The sequence below is a fragment of the Carassius gibelio genome, chromosome B21 (assembly GCF_023724105.1).
Source record: "Carassius gibelio isolate Cgi1373 ecotype wild population from Czech Republic chromosome B21, carGib1.2-hapl.c, whole genome shotgun sequence".
NCBI lineage: Eukaryota > Metazoa > Chordata > Actinopteri > Cypriniformes > Cyprinidae > Carassius > Carassius gibelio.
In genome coordinates this window covers 2,966,544-2,982,785 of record NC_068416.1, presented here as the reverse complement: position 1 = coordinate 2,982,785, position 16,242 = coordinate 2,966,544, and the positions used below count along the sequence as shown (strand labels likewise).

Below are 16,242 nucleotides of genomic sequence, written 5' to 3'. Positions count from 1 at the left end.
ATCCAATCCAACTGTAGTTGTAGCATTACCAACCTTTAAGCTTTCTTTGAAGACGCCACCTTCAACAGGCTATCCACATAGAATCCATCTTCAATAAAGAATACATACACATGTTGTTAAATGTTATTTCAGTTCAGTGTCATTCCAATGTTAATTATGAAATATTTATTGGCACCCCTATTCAAATTAGAGAGTAGAGTGGTGTGCAACATCCAAAAAAAAAAAAAAAAAATCAATGGTATCAAATATAGTAGAAGAGGAATTCTGCCCCCTGTTTATGCTTCTAAAGGATATTTATTTACTTGAAAACAATGCAACGTTTCAATCCCATCGGATCTTCCTTAGGCATTGAAAACAGAGACGGCAGGGGCGTCGCTAGGCCCTTTTTAGGGGGGCTTCAGCCCCCCTAAACTTATGCCCAGCCCCCCTAAAAATTATTTGATTAATTAATTAGTGATCGCTTCAGTCCCCTTTAAAATCTCATTTGAGACGGTGGCAAGCTGCATCAAGTTCCGGCTCCTCCCCTGATCTGATTCTGCACGGATTCAGCGCGTTTTTCAATCCACAGGGGCGCCGAGCAGAGCGAACATCAGAGAGTACAAGGTGTGTGTGTGTGTGTGTGTGTGCGTGTGCGCGTGTGTGTGTGCGTGCGTGTGTGCGTGTGGTGTGTGTGTTCTCGCATCCAATACCAGTACGTCTTCGCTGCGTTCACTTTCAGCCTTTATCACAGTGTGACAGATTTTTTTTTTCTTCCAACAAAAAATGAAGCGATTAACACCCATGAAAACATACTTTAGAAAACGATCATGATTTATTTTAATTTACTTTTTGAAATTGAAAACATATTATTGTGTATTTCGGCATTACATTATGCAGCCATGCAAAATAAATTATTAATGACACACATCATTGTCTGAAAGTACTAAATGGCACAGAGAGAGAAACATCATGTGGAGTTATTTTGTTTTCTATTATTAAACATAATTTTGTATTAAGTAATAATTAATCATTAGTGTATCATGATACATATATTAGAGTAAGAGTAGGCTAAAGGGATCTGTGATTTTTTTTTTTTTTTTAAGTAATTGATTTATAGAAGTGGCAAATTGATAATGATGTTATTTTTAATAAATATAAATAAATATAGAACAGATTAAACATATTGCCAATAGACAATTACATTAATACATGTTTTGTCTATATTCTTAATGAATATTAGCTGGTTAGTTAAATGATTTGAAATGAAATAAATGTTCAGGGGCTGACTTGATGTATAACCAACCGTATTGTTGATTATAAAGGCTAAAAAGCTAAAAATTAATAATAATAATAATAATAATAAATAAAAAAAAATTTATTTCATTGTAGATGGATATACAACATTTTTTTTGTCGTGCGGGAGTAGGTCTGCAAATGAGCAACAGTCAGGTGAGAATAGAACAGACAGCCTCACACACACACACACAATACCACTGTGTTCCCAAGATTCATTGCAGTCATTGAACCCTTATGTTGTTTTAATTTTCTGCCAATTTCCACGTACATTTCATAAGAAAAAGCAGTGGTATCATCAAAGGATAAACATGAATGTCCTAATACTGAATCAGGAAGTCTTTATTGTAAAAAAAATTAAAAAAATCTACATTCCCTATTCAAAATTTTCCAGTGACTGGTCACATGTAAAAAACTGTATTAGTTTTTTTTTACAGTGTTATATATGGCTCAGTCAGTACTCCTACTCCCATATATGAAATACAGGGAATACAATGGAATAGTGGATTGCAATAAGGTTAGTAGTATACAACCCTACCCTAATAGTAAAATAATATTTTTTAATCATACCCTTATTGGGGGCTGAGCCCCCCTAAAATCAAAATCTTAGAATCGCCCCTGAGAGACGGCCTGTATTACATGACTGCACACTCACGTTCAAGTAGTCTTTGTACATCTGTATGTGTGTATGAGAAGAGGTGCGCAGCTGCTTTGTGTGTACACAAGCTTTGTACATAAGTCCCATGCTCTTTTTAAATCCAGATACTAGAGATGATTAATACTACAGGAATGAGATGTGGAATCGTGCATATACATAATAAAGCTTCATTGCAGACACAGGTCCATATAACACCACATAAAGTATAAATAGTATAGTGTATTCTGCTCCTTCTATACTCACTCGGATTACAAAATATCTTATTTGAGCCAAACTTTGTATATGTGTGCCAGCAAGTTAACAATCAGTCCATCCTATCCACCTTACATGTATAGATAGAATATAAAGTACAGTATCATAATATTATATACCCTTTTTTCCGTTGCCTCTTCCTTCTCCTCTTCCTCTGCACCTGATGTATCTGCATGATTTGCACATAGCAGGCAGGAAGTCAAATTGACATTTACATTTTATAAATAAAAATGATGATCCTATATAACTCAAAAAAAGTAATTAATTGTTTACCTGCAACAACCTCCACCTTCGTTTTTGCTACTGAGACGTGAAAAAAACGTTACTCTGAGGAAAAAAAGGGTGTGTGAGTAACCGAATGAAATCTCTGAAATACATGTTTTACCTTTAACTGCCTCTGCAGTCTCCATCTCAGCTGTTTCTGCCTCTGTTAATACATGAAAATAATACACATTGGAAATATATGACATTCTCAAATTGTGATTTTCAATAAGTTTTTCAGTCACCTTCAACATGGGTGCCTACAAATCTGTTGGGTGCTAAATGGAACATTAAATTGCTTGTGTAATGTAACGTGCATGAAAAGAATATAAAATACTGTATGTAAAGTACAGTATTTAATATAAAGTACAGTATCATAATATTATATACCGGTACCCATTTTCTCCGATGCGGTCTCCTCCTCTTCTTCTGCATCTGATGTATCTGCATCATTTGCACATAGCAGAGAGGAAGTCAAATTGACATTTACATTTTATAAATAAAAATTATGATCCTGTATAACTCAAAAAACGAATTAATTGTTTACCTGCAACAACTTCCACCTTCGTTTTTGCTACTATTGAGACGTGAAAAAAATGTTACTCTGAGGAAACAAAGGGTGTGTGAGTAACCGAATGAAATCTCTGAAATACATGTTTTACCTTCAACTGCCTCTGCAGTCTCCATCTCAACTGTTTCTGCCTCTGTTAATACATGAAAATAATCTACATTGGAAATTGCGATTTTCAATAAGTTTTTCAGTTACCTTCAACAGGGGTGCCTACAAATTTGTTGGGCACTGTATGAAACGTTACATTGCTTGTTTAATGTAACGTGCATAAATAGAATATGAAATCCAGTATGTCTAGCCACTGCAATCCAACTAAAATCAGTAACAACGCTGGGGCCAACTAAGAGTAGCCTTCGTAAACAAACCTGTCTGTTTGTGTGTGTGTTGTCACACCTGGTTTTGGACTATTTTGTGTCGAGCAGAATGAGCATGTCTCCTGCAAAAGATTTTGCATGATAAATAGTTATGCCAAGTACACATCAAATGATTCTTTTGTCACAGACCAGTCATGGGAGTCATTCAAATTAAGTCCCAGTCCCTGATGAGGTGGAGTTTGGGTTTTCAACACATCATGACACTTCACATGTGACCCCTGGTCATCACAGATTTAACTGCCGATTCACTCTTCACCCACAGATTTTGTTAATGACTCCCTGGACCAATCTGTGACAAAATAATCGTCTGATGTGTACTTGTCTTTAATCTAATCTGACAGCAGATAAAATATCATTAGGACTTGCCTTTTTCTTCCCTGACATCTTCTTGTAGCAGACTGTACAAATGCCTGAACTATCTGAAAAAAAAAAAAAAAAATGCTTTGGATAACACAAACACATTAAAAGCAACCATAACGTTCACATATTTCAAGAGCCATAACTACTCCAAAGTATGACATCCTCCGAATTTACTAGTTAAAGCTATCACTCCAAATCATCAGTGACTTGAACTTAATGCAGGGAGCGACAGTTAAAAAAAAAAAGTACTGAAAAAATGTGCTGTACCTGGTCAGATGTAAATATGCGAATTACGCAAACAATATCATTATGTATGCAGATGATGCAAATATGACTAAAATGTATTAGGGAAAAAAAATTGTATAAGAATAACTTACTGTTCATTTGGGTTGGTCCAGTTTTCCAAACTAGACAAAATACAAAAAATAAAAACATGCATTCTCCTGAAGCAGTAAATGGGATTCTTATGACTACCCTTACCAAAAAAAAAAAAAAAAAGTATACTTCAAGTTAATTTTATTAAATAAACTTAAGTAAAGTTCAAATACATTACCCAAGTATATTTTACATAGTAAGTGTCACGTTCGGTGATACAGGAAACACAGGAGAGATCCAAGTGCAGGTAAGAGGTTTATTGAGGGGCAATCCAAAAGGGTAAACAGTCCAGGCAGGGTCAAAACCAGAATATCCAATAAACAACAAAACAAGAACACACGGCAAGACTATGGAAAGTATTACACATAAGACAAGGACTCCGTGACACAAACTCAGACAGACCGGGTATAAATACACAGAAGGATGATGAGTGAACTGGAGACAGGTGGGGAACAATCAATTAACTAAAACAAGGAGGAAGGTGACCAAAATAAGGGAACAGGAAGTGATAAGGTGACATACACTGTGGAAAAGGAGGAAACCCAGGGAACACAACCCAGACACTGTGACAGTAAGTATAGGCTTCTAATACCAATGCACTAGTGGTATAAAGTGTACTACTTTAATATTTTTTGGGACTAAATTGGCCCACTTTTTAGTATATAAAAGTATAATTTTATGAATACCTTAAGTGTAAAAGTAGTAAAGTTTATTTTGTACTGCAAATATACTATAAGTGAACTTATAGATATACTAAAGGAATCCCTACAACATAAAGCCCAAATGATCATACATTTGTGACGCTTGGTAAATGAGACAGGAGGCAAATGATCAGATGATCAGCGGCAACACCCACATGAAACAATCAACATGACGTAACATGAATACAGCTGGAGACGGTGCATTCATGAACCGTGACAGTACCCCTCCTCCTAAGGACGCCTCCTGGCATCCCCAGAATCTCTTACCTGTTGATTGTAATCATCGATAAGGGAGTGATCCAGGATGTCCCTAGCAGGTACCCAACTTCTCTCCTCCGGACCGTAACTCTCCCAGTCCACCAAGTACTGAAATCCGCGTCCCCTCCGTCTAGAGTCCAGAATGCGATTGACCGAATAGGTGGTCTCCCCATCTACGAGTCGCGGCGGGCGAGGAACCGGGGTAGGCGGATTAATGGGAGAATGAAATACGGGCTTGATTTTGGATACGTGAAAGGCGGGATGAATTCTCCTGTACGTGAAACCCTGAGGACAGACTTACAGCCGCTCCCAGTAGTTTACAGAATTCTGCCCAAAATTTTGACACAAATTGGGGTCCCCTGTCGGAAACCACGTCTATCGGGAGGCCATGTAAACAAAAGACGTGGTCTACGACGGTCAACGCTGTCTCCTTGGCTGAGGGTAATTTGGGCAAGGGAATAAAGTGGGCTGCCTTCGAGAACCGGTCAACCACGGTTAAAACTACCGTGTTGCCCTGGGAGGGCGGTAATAAAATCTAGTGCGATGTGGGACCAGGGTCTCCAAGGGACCGGGCAGTGGTTGGAGTAACCCATCAGGGGGCCGATTGGAAGCCTTACCAGTGGCACAAACCGAGCAAGCCAAAACAAAACTGTGAATGTCGCGAGCCATAACTGACCACCAGAATCGTTGCTTGACTAAAAATATAGTACGGTTAACCCCTGGATGGCAAGCGACATTAGAGCAATGTCCCCACTGGATAACGTTAGACCTTAATCCCTCCGGCACAAATAAACGGTTCGGTGGGCACCCGGGCGGAGGCGTACCCCTTCTAAGGCCATTCTGACCTTCGATTCGATCTCCCATGTGAGAGTGGAGACCACTAGTGTCTCAGGAAAAATACACTCGGGAGTAGACGGGCGTTCGGAATGGTCAAAAATACGTGATAAAGAATCGGGTTTGATGTTTTTGTAACCCGGGCGGTACGATATAGTAAAGTCAAAACGTCCGAAAAAAAGTGCCCATCGAGCCTGCCTGGAGTTCAACCTTTTGGCGGTGCTAATGTACTCTAAATTCTTGTGGTCAGTCCATACTATAAAAGGAACCCCCGATCCTTCTAACCAGTGTCGCCATTCCTCCAATGCCATCTTAACTGCCAACAATTCTCGGTTACCAATATCGTAATTTCGTTCTGCAGGAGATAAACTATACGAAAAATACGCGCAAGGGTGGACCTTGTCGTCTAAGGGAGAACGTTGAGATAACACCGCTCCTACCCCCACCTCTGACGCATCGACCTCCACCACGAACTGACGTGTAGGGTCAGGGGTAATCAGAATCGGAGCTGAAATGAAATGGCTCTTAAGTTTAGCAAACACAGCCTCAGCTGTGTCTGACCACCTGAACGCAGTCTTGGCGGAGGTCAAAGCCGTCAGAGGCGCGGCTAGTTGGCTGAAGTTGCGAATGAAACGCCGGTAGAAGTTAGCGAACCCCAGAAACCTCTGTAGGGCCTTACGGGAATCTGGGCTTGGCCATTCTACCACAGCCTTAACCTTCTCGGGATCCATGCATATTCCCTCAGTCGACACAATATACCCCAGAAATGGAATTGACTGTGCATGAAACTCGCATTTCTCCGCCTTGACAAAAAACTCATTCTCTAGCAACTTCTGAAGCACTCGTTGGACGTGCTGCACATGTTCCTGGAGAGAGGAAGAAAAAATCAATATGTCGTCCAGGTAGACATAAATGAACTGATCAATCATATCTCGCAGTACGTCGTTGACGAGTGCCTGGAAGACCGCTGGGGAGTTGGAGAGCCCGAAGGGCATAACCAAATATTCAAAGTGCCCTCTGGGGGTGTTAAAAGCGGTCTTCCATTCATCCCCCTCCCTGATCCGAACCAAATGATACGCATTGCGTAAGCCCAGTTTTGTGAAAATTGAAGGCTGAAGACATCAATGGCAAAGGATGAGTATTTTTAACCGTGATGTTGTTCAGCCCTCGGTAATCAATGCAAGGTCATAGTGATCCGTCCTTCTTTCCCACAAAAAAGAACCCCGCCCCCGCAGGAGAAGAGGAAGGGCGGATGAATTTGGAAGCTAGAGAATCAGAAATATATTTCTCCATAGCCTCCCTCTCTGGAACAGAAAGTGAATAAAGTTTGCCCTTAGGCGGACACTTACCTGATAGTAAATCTATGGCACAGTCGTAAGGATGATGCGGAGGAAGAGAAGCAGCCCGAGACTTACTGAACACTTCCTTCAGATGGAAGTACTCAGCGGGCACGCTAGACAAATCCACCGCCTCCTCCTGTAACACAGACACAGACACAGATGGACAGGCAGACACTAAACAAGACTCATGACACTTTTTACACCAGGACAGAATGGAATTAGAGGACCAGTCTATTGTGGGGTTATGGAGGAGGAGCCAAGGGTGTCCGAGGACAATGGGTGCCAGGGGAGAGTCAAGGATGTGAAAGGAGATGGTCTCGGAGTGATTGCCAGATGTGATGAGTGTGATGTCTGCAGTGATGTATGAGATGGTAGGTAGTTGCTGTCCAGAGAGGGCGTGAACCGTGATGTGGTGTGGAAGAGGTCTGAGGGGAATGTGGAGCTTGTGTGCCAATGTGCTGTCCATGAAATTACCCTCTGCCCCTGAGTCCAGTAGTGTTTGATAGTGGTGGGTCTGTGCTGACCACCTTAGTCTTACCCGGAGGAGCGTAGAGGATGATGATGATGGTGATGAGGTCTTCTCGGCGGAGATCCCACCCGATAGTAGCCCCATACGTACTACCGGGCCTGGCCCTTTTACCGGACAGTTGTGAGCTTGATGTCCGGCTCCCCTGCAGTACAGGCACAGGCCAAGGGACCTCCGCCTCTCCTTTTCCTCCTGGGAAGCCGAGCTCTCCCTACCTGCATGGGCTCGTGATCGTAGACGGGGCTGACCATGTCCCCGCCGCTGAATCGCACGTCTGCCGGTCCCCTGGATGGGGTGCTGAGTAGACCCCTCCTCTCCATCCGTGTCAGACATGCATTGACCCGTAACGCCAGTTCAATAAGTCCATTGAGAGAGGGGGGAAGATCCAGGGCGTAGATCTCCCTCTGGACGCGGTCAGCCAGCCCATGCAGGAACATGTCCCACTGCGCCTCCTCGTTCCAATGGCACTCTGCCGCCAGGGTCCGGAATTAAAAAAAACAGTCTGAGACGGATCTCTCGTGTTGGCGTAACTCCGCCAGCCTCCCTGCCGCCTCCCGTCCTGCGACGGCCGGATCAAAGACCCGCCTCATCTCGGCGGAGAGCGCCTGAAACGCGCAGCATGGGTCCTGGTTCTCCCACACCACTGTCCCCCATAGTGCCGCCCTCCCCGAGAGCAGCGTTAATACAAAGGCCACCTTGGCTCTTCCTTTCGAAAATGTTCTGGGCTGAAGGGAAAAGTGCATATCACAACGGGTTAGAAATGCTCTACAGAAGTTAGGCTCACCCGAGTATGTCTCCAGGATCGGAAGGCGTGGATCTGGCTGGGAGGCGGTCACTGGTGGTTTCGGGAGAACAGGCGGTGTGGGTGGTGCAGTGGGAGCTTGAAGAAGATGGAATTGTTGGGTGAGCTCGGACACCTGCGTCACCAGGGCTTGAACCGCGCGACCAGTGTCGTTAAGACTCCTCTCCTGGGAGTCCATCCTCCGAACACTGGCGCTGAGAATTTCTTCGAGGGTGGAATGTTGGGTGTTAAATAGGCAGTTGGAATGAGAACATGACCCACATGAAACAATCAACATGACGTAACATGAATACAGCTGGAGACGGTGCATTCATTAACCATGATAACATTATCCTGAACAGATGCTACATTCACATCATACTTATAGTTTACTATTTATATATTTTTTGCCACTTCAGAGTAGTGTAGAATTGTAAAATTGTAGATCTAATGTCATAATTTGCCCTGAGGGCGGCATTAGAATATCTGCAACAAAAATGCACTAACAGCAACAAATGAATGTTGCATGGAGATACGTTAAGGTACCCTGAGGGCAGTATTAGAATATCTGCAATAAAAATGCGTTAAGAGCAGCAAATGATTGCATGGAGTTACGGTAAGGTGCCCTCAGAGCAGCATTATAATATCTGCAACAACAATGTGCTGAGAGCAACAAATTAAGGTTGCATGGAGATACAGTAAGGTGCCCTGAGTGCAGTATTAGAATTTATGCTGCAAAATACCCTTAGAGCTGCCAATTGTAGATCTAATTTCACAAGGTGCCCTCAGAGCAGCATTAGAATATCTGCAACAAAAATGTGCTAAGATCAGCAAATGACTGCATGGAGATACGGTAAGGTGCCCTGAGAGCAGCATTAGAATATCTGCAACAAAAATGCGCAAGAGCAGCAAATGATTGCACGGAGATACAGTAAGGTGCCCTGAGGGTGGCATTAGAATATCTGCAACAAAAATGCACTAAGAGCAACAAATGAATGCATGGAGTTACGGTAAGGTGCCCTCAGAGCAGCATTAGAATATCTGCAACAAAAATGCGCTAAGAGCAGCAAATGATTGCATGGAGATATGGTAAGGTGCCCTCAGAGCAGCATTAGAATATCTGCAACAAAAATGCGCTAAGAGCAGCAAATGATTGCACGGAAATACGGTAAGGTGCCCTGAGGGTGGCATTAGAATATCTGTAACAAAAATTCACTGAAAGCAACAAATGAATGTTGCATGGAGATACGGTAAGGTGCCCTGAGGGCAGTATTAGAATATCTGCAACAACAATGCGTTAAGAGCAGCAAATGATTGCATGGAGTTATGGTAAGGTGCCCCTCAGAGCAGCATTAGAATATCTGCAACAAAAATGCACTGATAGCAGCAAATGAATGTTGCATGGAGATACGGTAAGGTAACCTGAGGGCAGTCTTAGAATTTATGCTGCAAAAATACCCTTAAAGCAGCAAATTAATATTGCATTTAAATACGACAAGGTGCTCTAAGACCAGTATTAGAATATATGCATCAAAAATGCACTAAAGAGCAGCTAAGCATTTATAGCTATGACTAAATGCTCTGGGAATAGCAACAATACCACAGCAAAATTGTGCAATGACAGCAGCTTAACTTGCTATTATAGCCAGTAAAAGTTATATTAGAATATAAGTGTCACACCCAGGGGCGGCTATGCTTTGACTAAGCCACACCCCTTCTCAACTTCCACCTCAAGGAGGTCCCCAAAGCCAACCCAATGGCCAAACAACACGAGAACAAGTAAGTGATAAAACAATCTTTATTTAAATATTTAAAAATAGCTTGGGGAATAGGGAAAGGGCAATTAAAACTAAACTCTGACTCGGCCCTCCAGATGGGCTATGGCCGGGAAGAGGTCAGGGAGCAAGGGGGCCACGGGGATCCGGGGCGTGGGACTCGGGGCCCGGCCAGAGTCTTAGGTATCCGTAGCGCCCTCCTTCTTCCTCCTCTTCGCTGAATACAACTCACGGTAAGTACTGGTTCACACAGTTCGTTCTCGGGGTGCTCACTCTCTTTCTCTTCCTCCACAGGCAACGGCTGGGACGCCAAGGCACAGTTAATTCGGCTTGGTTTTGCTCTCACCTCTTCGCTGATTGCAGCTCACAGTAAGTACTGGTTCACACAGTTCGTTCCTTGGGTGCTCACTCGCTTTCTCTTTCTCCACAGGCAGCGGCGTAAGTACAGGTTTCCTCGGTCTCTCCTCGTGTTACCCACTCTCTCTCCTTTTCTCTCCACAGGTATCAACTTGGGCACAATAGCACAGTTAGTTTGCTTTGAATGGCTCTCACCTCTGGGCTGGACACAGCGTACTGTAAGTACAGGTTTCGCTCTATTTCTCCTCGCGTTATCCACTCTCTCTCCTCCTCTCTACAGGTATCAACTTGGACACAAAACACAGTTACTCTGCTTTGGATGGCTTTCACCTCTGGGCTGGACACAACGTACTGTAAGTACAGGGTTCGCTCTATTCCTCCTCGTGTTATTCACTCTCTCTCCTTTTCTCTCCACAGGTATCAACTTGGGCACAATAGCACAGTTAGTTTGCTTTGAATGACTCTCACCTCTGGGCTGAACACAGCGTACTGTAAGTACAGGTTTCCTCTGTTTCTCCTTGTGTTACTCACTCTCTCTTTCCTTTTCTCTCCACAGGTATCAGATTGGACACAAAGCACAGTTAGTTTGCTTTGAATAGCTCCCACCTCTGGGCTGAACACAGCGTACCGTGCTATCTCCGGAGATCTGAAGCACGCTCACAACATATACTGTACTGAACTAGGCTAGAACCAGCAGTCTCCTTGTCCTCCCGCGACGGAGTGCGTGAAGGCGGGGGTTTATCTGACAGGACACACGGCAATACACAGCAACCCACAGCAATATACAGCACCACGTCAAAATTATAGGTTTTCACAGCACGAAGACTCACCCACCACACTCAGTGTACAAAAAGGACACCCGTCTTCCTTCACTTCGCTTGGTTCGGATCTGGCGATGGAATATGCGGCCTAGCTAGTGATGTCGTCGTTGTGACTACTTCAATAAGTATTCCTTCGGCTCTCCCACCACGCCATATTAGGGGTAGGGCCGCCCTCCTCCTCCTGGGGAGATCTACACAACGCCAGGTCAATATACAGGGCACTTTCGGCTTGCTCTTAGTACTCACATCAATGCCGCTTCCAATCCCCTTTTTCACGTCGTCTCAATTCGCCGTATAATCCGTTCACTTCTCAACCTTTAAGGTTCGCGATGTCTTCACAATCATACAATTCCAGCCTGAGGGAGAGAGAGAGAGAGTTAGACAGCCACCAGCAGCGCACCAAGACGGGTACGACACAGTGCTTCACACACACCAGAAAGAGCCCCCAGGCTGTGAAATAACTTGGCCTTAAGTACTGCCTTGTCCAGCGTATCCTCCAATCACCAACCGCCGTCCCTAACTAGGCACAGGTGCATCGAATTCCCTGATTTTCCCTCTTACGTTCTGTTTTTCCGGTCCGGGCGGAAACACTTCCGGGCGGAACCAAACTTCCCGAATTTTGGTTCCGCCCCTAAAGATCGTCACCTTGTGACATAAGCTAACATTAGCTATTATCCTCTCTCAGAGCTAGCTAGCTAATGTTCCGAGTTAGCTTACATTAGTTAGCTAGCTAGTTAAATAACAGCTCGATAGAAAAATTAAGCTTTAACCTTACTTAGCGTGATGTCTCCCGCGTCCTGAGAAAAAAATCAAATAATCCATCTCCCGCCTCCTGCTGTCGCTGATTAAATGACTGAGAGAACCATTAAGATGCAATGCTGCCCTAAGAACATATTTCAATAACTAAAAGTCTAATCTAGCTGCCCGGTTTCCTGGGTCTTTATTTCATGGATCTTATGTTAGCTATCTGCTACGTTAACCTGTCAAAGCAATAGCAGAATAGTAAAAAAGACTTAACCCCTTTACGTGCAAACATCGTCGACGGCCCCAGTTTATTATTGTTTCACTTTCACAGCACATTAAACATCACTCTTACTTCATCTGGACAAACTGTGCATCAATTGAAAGTTTAAAGACTCTAGCTTCGATATTTGACCAATATTTTGATAACACATTGTTGCAGTGACAGATATTTAGTGATTTATGTCAGGAGTGCAAAATAATAAATCCGTATTATGCCACATTTTGAATAGAAATTCGCCACTCACTCATATTCAGTCACGTCAGCAGCGGTTTATTTGTGTTCACATAGACTCACTGTAGGCTACAGCGTCAATAAGGATTTATAGACCAAAGATGCATATCTGCGGAGATATATGGATATATTTACTGATGTTTACTTCATATTTCTTCAGACAGAATCGTCATTTCTATTCATTTTCCACGGATTAACGCGATCTGATGATAAACAGCCTCTACCAGCGATCTGTGTGTGCGTTTGCAGTGCTGTCAGAGTGTGTCACTCAGACTCCAATTGGGCCTTCCCAATGTCAATCTTAGAGTGTCATAACCGGACACCGCCACATCGTGTCACATGCTTCCTGCACACTTCCTGGTAGTTATCTGGCCAAAACAACACTGAAACACCTCTGTACACACGAAATATCTGAATAATAAACCCGCGATTACGATAGTAAAGCTTGGTATAAGAATTTCTTGAGATCTGGGGCGTTTTTATAAAAAAAAAAAATCGAAAATGTACATCTGAAATTAAACTAAAGGAAGTTATTTCATAAATTGTCTGATGTAGCTTGATGCTAGTGTTAGCTCCAATGCTACTAATAGCAGGTGCATTTCTTCTTCATAATGCATTTTTGTCTCAATAATTCACATAAGGTCGTAAGAAAATGTTTTGTTGTATTTTTATAGTAAGACTTTTGATAAATAAGGGCTAAATGCAAACAGAGACTGAAGTGAGATCGCTGCTTTGTGTCTTTGTAAAGCCTGAAAAACCACAATAAAGGCTAATAAAGGTGGAATAAAAACAAAAGAATAATGATAAAAGAATAATGCGGATAATGTGTCATACCTGGCGCACGTCCTGATTTTGCCAAGTTCGATGTGTTCCTAGGTCAACATATTTTGTTGACCCTGGAACAACATTTTACTCCAAAAATACATTCTTAACCATATCCCTACACCTAAACCTAACCTTAACCATGAGTAATCTATAAAATCATAGGAAATGATAGATGAATGACACTGATGTACAAGCACCAAACACTGATTTTAAGCGTAAACTTCACAAAATCTATAAACTGGTTCTTCAAATCTGATTGGTTAATCACAATGTTGTTCCAAGGTCAACAACGATGTTGTCCCAGGAACATGTCTCACTTGGTAAAATCAGGTTCTGCATACCTGGCGGAGGTGTGAAAGACTCATTTGGTGAGAACAATACAACAATGAATCAGGGAGTTTTGCAAAGCCAACACACATACAAAACACACAGGAGAGTTTACATGCGATCTTACAGGGATGACAAGGGCCATAAATCAATCTGATTAGCCTTCTCTAAAAACACACATGACATGGCCTTAAAAAATATTTAATAAAATTCACAGTTTTACCGATTCGATTATGAAATTTTTTATGAAGTTTTGGAAGACTTGTGGCCTTAGCTACACTGTGTTTTCAAACTCATTTCCTACATCAACAATTTTTAAAATACATTTAAAACATATGTTTTTAATATTTTTATTTTTGTTTTTATGTTTGAGCTTATATATCTCTATTATCATAACAGTCTGAGTGATTCTGATTACTGAACAGTAAAAGCGAAGAAAAACCTCTGCTAAACACAGAAGATGGGCATTCTCAATGCTCTTATCATTCTAGACGCTCAACCCATTCTAGTCATGCCTCATCACATGGTTCTGCTGCCACAAGAGCTAGAGCTAAAGCGGAAGCTGCAAAAGTCAGAGCTTCATATGCACAAAAAGAAGCAGACATGTTAATAGAGCAGGCAAGGATAGAAGCAGAAGAATTTAAGAGAAAAACTGAGCTTGAAGTGTAACTGAAACGTAGGGCAACTAAGTTACAGGCCAACCTCAAAGCACTGAAAATTCAGGGCGATGCTGAAGCAGCTATTACAGAGGCTGAAATCCTTGAAGCAGCTTATGAGGAAGAAGTTGGAAAACCAACACAGCAGAATGTGACCAAATTAGCTCTGTATCACACACATCAATGCACTAGTGAGTATGTGCAACTACATTCTCAGGAGCATGAGGAGCAACAGTCTCAACTCATGGAACCACAACCCATCTTTTCAGCAGAGCACCAGCCAAACATGGACAACGGTGAAACAGATAATCGTGGAATCCAAAGACACAGTTCTGAAGAAATTAGCGATGTCATGTTCCAAGAATTACCATCACTACGCCAGAGCATGAGCACAGCCTATGCTCAGCAAAGCCATGCACGTCCTTTGAAGTCATACCAAGATGAACGCCACACTCTACAGACTCCCAACACACAATCCAAAGTTAAAAACTACTTCATGCCCTTTAGATCACCCCTTCATGATCAGTCAGACACAACATACTTAGCCAGATATCTGCTTAAGAAGTTAGAGGAGTTTACAAAAATATAAAACAAGGACAATAAGAAACTGTGGGAGCTAGGGGACCTGTTGATAGAGTTGGAGGCAGCTAGGAAAGATGGATTCTTACCTGGACTATCTTACCTTAACACACCACTGGGAGTCAACCCCATCGCACAGAAGCTCCCCTATAACCTTCTGGAGAAATGGATCTCAGTTGGTTCTAAATATAAATATGACCATCAGGTTCAATATCCCCCCTTTTGTGTCTTTGTAAAGTTCATCAGAGACCAAGCAAAGACATGAAATGACCCCAGCTTTGCCGAACTGACTATGGGTGCTTCAGGCAAGATGGATAAACCAAACCATCTGTGTTCACCAGGAAGACTGAGGTTTCCTCAGAAAATGATGATAAGCGAAACATTTTGGAGAAAAAGGATGAGGATCCAGATAGATTATGTCCGTTACATAATAAGCCCCATCCTCTAAGAAAATGTTGTGGCTTTCGCAGCATGACGAACAAATGAAAGATGAACGAAAAGCTTACCTCAAAGAGAAACATATCTGTTTCAAGTGTTGTGCCTCAACAAGTCACCTCGCCAAAAATTGTGACAAATCTGTGCAGTGCAAAGAGTGCAACAGCAACAAACACTTGGCTACACTTCACCCAGGGCTAGCGCCATGCAAGTCATTGAGCTCTGCTGTTAAGGAGGATCACGGTGGGGAGCAGCAGGAAGATGAGACTCCAGAGGTTATGTCAAAGTGCACAGAAATCTGCGGGGACACATTTGGCTCCCCACCATGCTCCAAAATATGTTTGGTCCGAGTCTACCCTGCAGGTCAAAGAGAGAAAGCGGTTAAAGCATACGCTGTCCTTGAAGAGCAGAGTAATATGTCCCTGGCCAAGACCGAGCTATTCGACCTTTTGGGCATTGGAGCAAATGCTGCACCATACACCCTTAAAACATGCTCAAGGATTGTGGAAACATCAGGATGACGTCCAAGCAACCTCACAGTTGAGTCAATAGATGGAAATGTACAGATCTCGCTTCCTTCACTCATAGAGTGTGACATGATGCCAGACGATCGTTCAGAGATCCCCTCAGCAGAAATAGCACATCATTA

At 42.7% G+C, this 16,242-nt stretch overlaps 1 protein-coding gene and 1 long non-coding RNA gene across 2 annotated transcripts in view; one reads left to right on the top strand and one right to left on the bottom strand.

Annotated features, from left to right (window-relative positions):
- LOC127986006 (uncharacterized) overlaps nucleotides 1-16,242 on the top strand; it is a gene marked incomplete at its 5' end in the record, with an annotated part of 403,871 nt that overhangs the window by 336,090 nt on the left and 51,539 nt on the right. The gene's annotated exons all lie outside the window — the stretch shown is intronic.
- On the bottom strand, nucleotides 10,344-11,439 carry LOC127986033 (uncharacterized). The gene is made up of 2 exons (XR_008160738.1): nucleotides 11,302-11,439; nucleotides 10,344-11,163 (listed from the first exon to the last, which is right to left on the bottom strand). It is a non-coding gene; the product is annotated as an uncharacterized LOC127986033 (long non-coding RNA).